The sequence below is a fragment of the Pseudorasbora parva genome, chromosome 10 (assembly GCF_024679245.1).
Source record: "Pseudorasbora parva isolate DD20220531a chromosome 10, ASM2467924v1, whole genome shotgun sequence".
Lineage (NCBI taxonomy): Eukaryota > Metazoa > Chordata > Actinopteri > Cypriniformes > Gobionidae > Pseudorasbora > Pseudorasbora parva.
Genome location: NC_090181.1, coordinates 20378566 through 20388173, shown reverse-complemented (window position 1 = coordinate 20388173; position 9608 = coordinate 20378566). Strand labels below are relative to the sequence as shown.

Here is a 9608-nt window from a genome sequence, read left to right as displayed (position 1 = left end):
GGCTGTCCTGCAGGAAAAGTCCGTTGATCCTCAAGCTTCAGTCTCTGCACTGAAGGCATCACCATCTTGGCCAAAATGAATCGATACTTCAAAGAATTCACGATGTGCTTCATAAAGTCAAGATTTCCACTTCCTGCGACAGCAAAGTACTCCCATAACAAGACTGGAGCTCATGTTTTGTTTGACCATATCCCAGATAGCACACATACGTCTGGCCGACGTCGGCCCCAGAGCGGACGTCGGCCTCCAAATCATAACATCGAATAAGTATCGGCCAGGCATACGCGAATATCGCTTTATTTCCAGCTCGTCGGCTTTGGGTCGGCCCAATATACTGGAGGCCGATGCTGTGTTTATCTGTTGTTTGCTCATGATGCCCATTCATCTCTTTGCCACCAACCCGAGAGAAAGACGAAGCGACGCGACGCCATCTGTGGGTTTTAGGTACATTTTCACTTGAGGAAATCAGAAAAAAAACAGGCAGTTTGTAATCGCAGTTTTCACTCCAAGAATTCCTCACAGTTTTTAGTCAGAAATGGTGCATACTCTTGTGCCAAAGTTTTTTGAGTTGCCAAACTGTCTGAACATTTGTCATCATCTGATAAATAAACTGACTGTTCATTAAATTGGTAATGTACGTGTTTATTTACGTAATGCTGCTGCGTGACTTTGACGGGCGTGCGTTGAACAGTCAGACACTGGAAGTTACCATGGAAGCGGGCCGGAGTTTGCAGCAAGCCAGCAACAGCACAGTAACGGACACGCTCCTGTTATTTTCGCTGCTTTCAGGTAAGTTTAGTCCATAAACATTACACAAATAATATAAAACTGTTCCGTACACGTTTCTTACTGTAATTGACACGCTTCTGTCGAATATTTACTTTATTAAAATTGTTCAGTGTCTTTGAAAAAGTCCGTTAGCATCTCAACCGTTTTTTATTAGCAGTTTGCTAATAGCTCTAATGAAAGTGAGTTTTTAATCACGTCTTTATGTGCAGAAGAGAGGCTTTGATAGTTTTTTTTTTTAGGTTTGCTGGTAGTCTGTCAATGGGTTATTCGGAAGTGAGCTAATTTATTTAACCTAACTTCACTATAAGTTAATGTTATTACAGGAAACGCCAAAATCAAATGAAATGATCTTTCACGGTAAAACAACAACAACAACAACCTAAATTACATTTAATGTTTAATTATTTAATACCAATTACGTTCATTTTTTCCCCCCCTGTGATTTCAGTAAAAAAAAATAATAATACAACAACGGAGGCAAAGGATGGTCCCATGGGCTGCTGACAGAAGGGTAAACTCTCATTAGATCTTTAGTATTTTTTCTACAAAAGGTAACACTTTAGTAAGGTGAACAATTCTTAGCTTGGACATTTGCTGTTTATTAGTATTATTAAGCACATATTAATGCATGACCTTATACTACAACATCCCTAAATTCTTCCTGGTATCTAACTAAACTTAAACGCTACAACAACTACCTTACTATCTATTAAGCAGTAAATTATGAATTTGAGGCAAAAGTTAAGTGAATGTTTCCCATACCAAAGTGTTACCATAATAAATATTTTACCTACATCACCATGCATGTTATTTTCTTTTGCAAAATTATTTTTTATTACAGTTTGCAAGGTTCTGACAACCACACGTAAGTAACACTGAGCAATGTAAAATGAAGTAAGCCTAAAACAAATTATGTTAAGAAATTATTGTATGTATACTATGTATATTCTACTTCTCTTATCTGCGTTTCACCTCTGCTCTAGCTTGTTTCCTTCTAATAAGCCTGACATTATATCTCTGTGATAAATTGTTTATGTTCCTAGATTCTTCCATGCTGATGGCCTGCACTCCTGTTGAAGAAAATCTCAGGCTAAAAACTAGATGACTGGTAAGCAAAACCTCAAAAATTATACTACTGTTCAAAAGTTGGGGGTCTGTACATTTTAAAAACATTAACTCCATGTTGTTACAGTAAGACCGTCTGAAAAGCCTTTAGGGTAAAATAATCAGCAAAATTAGACAAGGTGACAAATGTAATGTGTTATAGTTTGTATTTATGATTAACTATTATGATAACAGGATGTTATGGTCTTAAATACTTTTACTAAATACTTTAAATGCTGACTGTGGTTCAGGCGGTCAACAACTTTAGGCATTTAAGTTATTTTTCAGCGTACTCACTGCTCATACTATTAGCCTCTAAAATGTTTGAATTATATCACAATACAGTGTCAGAGGGTAAAGATATCATTAGAGTTCTTACAGTTATTGCTGTGCTCTTATTACCAGATCAGATATAAAGCCCAGCGTTTGGTGCTGAGATTCTTCAGGACAAGGCCTTGATGACATCTACAATTAGTACATGAAGATGGTGAGTTTCCCAATAGCTGCCACTATCCCAGATCAAAAGACTGAAAACAACAGGCTTCAATCTGTATTAAAGGTATAGTTCGCTCAAAAAATTAGACTGTGCTGTTTATCTGCTGGGCTTCCGAGATGTAGGTGTGTTTATTTCTTCAGTAGAACACAAATGAAGATTTTTAACTTAGCTGTTGCTCATATAATGCATGTCAATAGGGTGTATTTCTATGAGAGTAAAAAACACAAAGACTTAGGAATCCATATTAAACACAGCGGCACGTGGCGACACATTGATGTCTTAAAACACAAAACGATCACTTTCTGTGAGAAACACACCAGTATTTGTGTTATTTTTTACCTCATATCAGACGAATCTCATCTAGTATTCCCAACGCCATTAGTTCCATCTAAGAAGGTCAAAACCCGGTGCGATCATAGATATATGCCTTATTAGTGCCTCGATGGATCGGTCGAATGAGGCATCTACGTTCGCGCCGGGATTTTGACCTACTCATCCTAAATGAGATTCGTCTTATATGAGGTAAAAAAATAACAAATACAGTTGTGTTTATCACAGAAACCGATCGTTTCAATGTGTCGCTACGAGCCACAGGGTTTAATATGGATTAATATCGCTCATATAATGCATGTCAAAGTTAAAAATCTTCATCTGAGTTCTACTGAAAAAACACACACACCGACATCTCAGATGCCCTGCGGGTCAGCAGATAAACATCACATTTGCATTTTTGGGTGAACTATCCCTTTAATTTATTTTGATAGGTTTAATGTTACATTGTTAGTCTGGAAAATACACTCAAAAACAAAGCTATTGAACGCACTTAAATTAAGGAAAACTTTTCCACAAAATTGAATTACATTTTTCAAAATCTAATGGAATTATCTGTTATAATCTTGTTATATGAATTTAATGGGTTAGTTCACCCAAAAATGAAAAATCTCACTACAGTGGTTCTACACTAATTTTATGAAGCGATGAGAATAGTTTTTGTCCGCCAAAAAAAGCAAAATAACGACCTATATAGTGATGGCTGTTTTCAAAACACAGCTTCCTGAAGCTTCGAACCGTTATGAATCAGTATCGAATCATGATTCGGATCGTCAAAGTCACGTGATTTCAGCAGTTTGGTCATGAATCGATATGCTCGGATGCTTCAGGAAGAAGTGTTTTAAAATCACCCATCACTATAGAAGTCATTATTTAGTAGGGATGCACCAAATTTTCGGCTTTCTGCCAAAAGACTTTCATCACCAAAACAATATGGCCGAACTATATAATATGGGTTATAACTTGAAAATTATGCTTTGTTTATTAAATTATCCTGTCGATGGATACACGTACTGGCTCCTCAGTTATACACTACAACAACAGTGATAATAAAAGAAAAACCAGTCATTTTCACCTTCATCACCCGCGTGTAGAGCCAGAAGACACGAATGAGAACTCTAGCGCGCTTTGAGAAGATCTGTCTCTGTGCATCATCCGAGAGCGCGCACGTCTCACAGCACGCAAATATTGAGTTCTCTTACAAGTCTTGCGCTTAAACGGACAAACTCGCACAAGAAGTATGTCAACATGTCCATCTTGATGAGTATCCAAGCAGATACTCATCAAGACCCCCCCCAAACCTGCAACTGTCTGCGTTTCGACCGCGATCTAAAGTTCCGAGAAGATTAGGCAAATTAGTCTGGTGATGTAACCTACTGCGCGACTGCTCCTCCATCAATGTCAGACAGTAATCATTTTTGTGTATACCGATTGAAAGATTTAGTGGACTGTCTACATGAGACGTTATCTAAACTGATCTGGTGTTTACATGTGATGACTTTCAATCGCAATCATTTTGTCACATGCAGCTTGTCTGCCGCATCAAAAATGTCGCCGCTGTTTTCTCCAGCAGCTGGAATGTGTTTACTGTAGCCATAGCAACTCTTAACGGCCACCAGGACTAATACAGTATTATTTATAGCTATTTATTTGTTGTAAAGTGTAATAATCATCTCAGAAAAAAAAACTTCTGTCAGGCGCAGTTAAAGTAAAAACTGCCTGGGGCAATATACACTGTCATTATTCCAACATTATCTTCATAACTTACGAAATAAAAAGTTTACCCCTCAGAAAAATTAACTATTCTCTCTTGTCAACATGAGCGCGGCGCGCGCCGTCACGTCATGTAAGGACACACACTTAAAAGTAATCGGTCAGGTCGTTTACATGGTGAAAAAAAATTAATAACAAGTATGGAAGAGATTCAAGCTGTGCTGCTTTTGCTGGTTATGACAGAAAAGAGCACTAATATGCAGATTCAGCAGCATATTCAGAAAGCTTGTAAAGCTAGATTTAAAATGACAATGTATATTATTATTAGCTATTACAGACATTGCACGTAAGATGGCTGAGACGAACGCGCGGTTGAACTAAAATGCTGCGTGAGCTCAACCAATCAGCATGTTCAGCGCCCAAGTCCCGCCCTCGAAAGTTCCTGAACTTTGAAAAAGTACTACCTTACTTACTACTTTACTATCATAAAATGATTATAGAGCCACTGTAGTGAGATGGGCTTTGTAACGCCGTCTTTAGTGCCTTTATGGGTCTTGAGAGAGGAAATGACATTGGTGTCAGTGAAGGCCTTTCTGAGCAATCTGATACATATTTTTATATGTATTTAATTGCTTTTTTTACATCTTGGCCAGGGGACTACAGCTCTTACAGGTTGTTGGCCTTGTTTGTTTCGTTGCTTCTATTGCTCTACCCTTTTTTGTAAGTCGCTTTGGATAAAAGCGTCTGCTAAATGATTAAATGTAAATGTAAATGAAAAATAGCCTTTTAGCTAATTCTGGCTTTTTTAACCATGTTTGTTCATGTGTTTTATGAAATTGCACTGTCCCCTTTCAAATAAACCATTAAATCAAATCATCGGATTTCAACACTAATATCTTCATCTGTGTGTGAAGATGAACGGAGGTCTGACCGGTGTCCAACCACATGAGGAATTATGACAGAATTTATTGGGTTAATTTTGGGTGAACTAACTCTTTAACTTTATATCGCACACCCCACCCACACCACAGGTTTAAACGATGGTGGTGCGCACTGCAGCCTCACTTCACCGCTCTAACGCCGCATTCACACGGGGCGTAGGCGTTAACGCTTGACGGAGGGCGTGGCTGAAGCTGGGTACTAACGCGATCGTCATAGTGACAAACAGCCAATCACATTAACTTGCCGCTTGGACCAAAACACAACACAAAAAAGCGCCTTTTTATTACAGCTAGTCTGTGAGACGAAATGGATGCCGATTTGATTGTATGTGCGAATGCGATTGCCCGTGTAGTTGTTGTCAGCGCACTGCACAGGTGCACGAAGCTGTTAAGTACATTCAATCCTGAAAAGGCGCCGACAGCGGGAAGAATATCACGTAGTGGTCCAGGAGCTGCGTATGGATTTTTAACGGTCTATGGTCTGGATGGTTCACGGAGCTGTAATGAACGCAATTGGCTAGCGTCTGCTGTAGGATATTTGCATACAGCGATCTGATTGGATGACGCCTGCGCTGGCGCTTGAAAAGTCGAGAATTCTTCAACTTCTGCCGCTTGCAACGCGAGTGAAGCGACGCGACGGAACCCACAATTCAGTTCGGCAACGGATGATGTCACCCATTCAAAGTAAATGGGAAGCGTTAACGCCTACGCCCCGTGTGAATGCGGCGTAAGACACCAGCATTGCATCCGTGGCTAAACACCCCCTAACTTTAGTGCATCGTGATTGGATATTTTGCTCATTTCAGCATAGACTCATTGGCACACAAAACAGAGCCAATTCAGAGAGAAATAAAATGCACAGAAATTAATGCAATACACAAGCACCTACTGATCCACGGGTGTCGTACCGAATGGGTCAATATTATATTGGGAATTGTGACATCCCTAATATTTTTCCAGTTTAGTTATGTAATTGTTTATATTTTACATTAATCATTCATTTTGTATAAAAATTAAATAGAGAAGAAAATGTGACAATGTCACTGGGCTTGTCACAAATTGCCAAATTAATGGAATATTCAGAGTGCAAGACAAAACCGTGCCTTTTGTGCAATATTATGCTGCAAATATTGTATATTGAGCTAAAGTTAAATTGAACCTTGTATGATAATTTGTGTAACCAGATTCAATACTTTGTAATGAGTATGTACAATGGATTTTGAACTGTACTATTTTTGTTACAGGTTCTCTGGGAATCCCCAGTTGAAGGAATGAAGACATCAAATGTTGGCCTGGACAGATGTACCAACAGTCCACCACACTGACCTCTGCTTTTGCATGGATGGCTGATCAATACCCTGTTCTGTGAGGGTATTATTATAGAAAAACTGAACACCTGTGACAGTGGGATTTGTAGTTGTAAAGAATAGTCACACATCAGTGCACTTAGGGTGCTTTCACATCTCTTGTTCAGTTAATTTGGTCTGAACCAAGGCCAAACAATTAAATAATACATTGTTGCATTTTACAGCTTTTTTGGTTCCTTTTCACACCACACTGATTGCTTTGGTCCGGACCAGTTGAAACACGTGACAACATCCACATCACTCATTGGCCATGGTGTATTAACTAAACTGCTTTTCGATTGGTCAGAATTTACTTTGTGGGAAAATTTCAACAGAAGAGGAAAAGCCAGCAAACTATAACACTATAGAAAGACGACTGCGGGCAGGTTTTGTCCCCGGCCATAATCTACTACATATTGTGTATTAACCACAGTATGCAAAAAATACCTTTCTATAATGAAGCGCGGATGCGACTTGAAAACAACGTACTGCAGACGGCGAGCGCACATCACTCGTCACTTCAATCAGAGGCGTGCATTAATTATTCTTAACTCTGACACGCTCATTCCGAAAATATTTCCAACGATCTATCAGGTAATAATGTCATGCACATAATGTCAGCACAGCTTACTATGGCAGCTGGTGTAGTCAAAATATTATCAGTACTTTTGCAGTTGGTTCTGTTCGAGGCCGGATCACGTTCTCACCACCAGCTAACCGCTCCAGAGTTCGTTTGAAAGCGCACCGAAACCACCTCTTCAAGGAGGTCTCGGTACGCTTGTTTAGTCCGCTTTTGGTGCGCACCCGAGTGCGATTGCTGCTTTCACCAAACGAACTGCACCAAAGAGGGAAATGAACTCTAGTACGATTCAACTGAACTAAATGAGGCAGGTGTGAAAGCACCCTTAAAGTCAGAGAAAATGTTTTTTTTAGAAGTTGCAAACTTTTCTTTCTCTTACAAAGAACACAACAGTTAAACCTTTTCAAAATATTTTCTGGTGGTGCACAAGTCCTATTCTACAAATTAACAAATGATAAAAACATGACAAAACATGATATGACTTCATGCTCTGCAGAGTCTTTATATAAACATGAATTCAACATTTAAAAACAGTATATTCAAAATATTAAAAAAATATCTACTTGACTTTAATACAAAGGTTTCTCGTCAATGTAATGTAAAGTGTAGTGTGACCGTATCTTTATTCTGCGTTTGGTGCACACATGTATCAAAAGTGTGAAGCCATGGACAAATTTTACTTGTTAGATGATGTGAGATCGTGAGTATGATTTTTTCCCCCTTGATGGAAAAAATGAGCCCACGATTTTATTAATTTGTGATTTGTAGAATAGGATTAGTACAAATGTAACTGTTGTGTTTGTGAGAGAAAAGAAAACTACAAGTTTACAAATCCTAATACATTTTCTTAGTGACTTAACTGAAATTCTCCACTGTCAGCAGTGCTTAGTTTTGCTAAAATAATACTCGATATTATACAGCACATGCATAGTTTGAGTCGATGTTCTGGTTATATTTTTTCCAGTCTCAATTTACCAATGCCAAACCTATTTCATTAACAACTATTAATTCTGTTTGTAGTCAATATATAAACAATTGATATTTAATTCAAGAGATTGGCTGGACTTTGCGGACTCGATCAGTATTTCTCGTCCAATGGTCAAACTTTTATTTTCCAGTTTCTCTAGTATTGCATCATTCTCATCGGTATTTAATAATGACTTTTCAGTGTGGTTTAAACCTCTTTTTTGGCTCATAATATGCATTTTATTTTTTAAAGTAATTAAAAATATTTTCTCTATGCTATTGAAAATGTGGGTTACATCTTTGTCACCTTTTTCACCAAGGAGTTTACACTTGCTGATAGTAGGCTGCAATAGTTGCAAAAGAAAACCAATTCATCTGCAATATTCTTCTGCCCTACATTTTCAAGGGTAAGCTTTCTTTATAAACCATCTACTCACCCATATGCATTTATTTTGTGTAACACAAAAAGAGTCACATAGTCTCAGTCACCACTAGAAAAGAACCTGTGATTTGAGTCTCATTATGTTCTGACTGACATATCCTTTTGTGCTCCAATAAAAATAATGTGTCTGGTACATGATCAGTTGTTCTTGAGTAAATATTGCTTTTAATTTATGTACCTGTATAGCCTACCTCTTTGTGTATTTGAATGTAAATGCCTTTTCTATTATATATATTTTTCTATTAAATGCCTTTTCTATTATATTGTCATATTGAATATTTATATATATTGTTTGCTCTAAACATGTAGGCTATCTGTAACTGCTCTGTAAATATTAAAACAATGTTAACTGAATGTTATGTGTGATTATTACATAAACAGGCTAATGTATCTTATTAGTATTAAGTATTTGCTATTTTTAAAACAGAAAATGTGTTAACGTTAACTGTACCAAACTGAAATCAACATCGTGTTTCACTCAACTGACATCAACGTCATTCAGCATAGGGTAAGTAAATCATCTGCGTAGATTGATGTTTTGAATGGAGTGTGTGACGTTGGTCTTTAATGCCGTGAGTGTAACGTTGATTCTATGCCAGTGTGCTATCTGGGTGTAACCCGAAAGGTTCGACCTAAATAAATAAAGGTCCTAGAAAGCCCATGTATAGTGGCCCGGATTTGCTGTTTTGCATCGTCCACACGTCGGCCGGACAGCATTCGCGATCAAATGCCGATGTCTCGGCGACTTTGTCCCAATTAGCAAACGCTCTCTGATCGATGTCTTTCCGATGGAACTTTGTGCATCGCGCCGACATCGGCCCGACGTATGTGTGCTATCTGGGATGAGATGGTATTCTTCTGCTCATAAACTGTGACTTTTTTGCAGACATACCGCTGATCA

The 9608-nt window shown here is 38.2% G+C and overlaps 1 long non-coding RNA gene across 2 annotated transcripts; it reads left to right on the top strand.

Annotated features, from left to right (window-relative positions):
• The first annotated feature begins 183 nt into the window (after positions 1-183).
• Positions 184-9094, top strand: LOC137091213 (uncharacterized). 2 transcript variants are annotated; one of them, XR_010908049.1, is made up of 5 exons: positions 705-789; positions 1113-1146; positions 1238-1897; positions 2299-2380; positions 6618-9094. It is a non-coding gene; the product is annotated as an uncharacterized lncRNA (long non-coding RNA). The 2 variants fall into 2 exon arrangements; XR_010908048.1 differs by lacking the exon at positions 1113-1146 and having other exon boundaries at positions 184-789; positions 6618-9091.
• Positions 9095-9608: the final 514 nt, after the last annotated feature.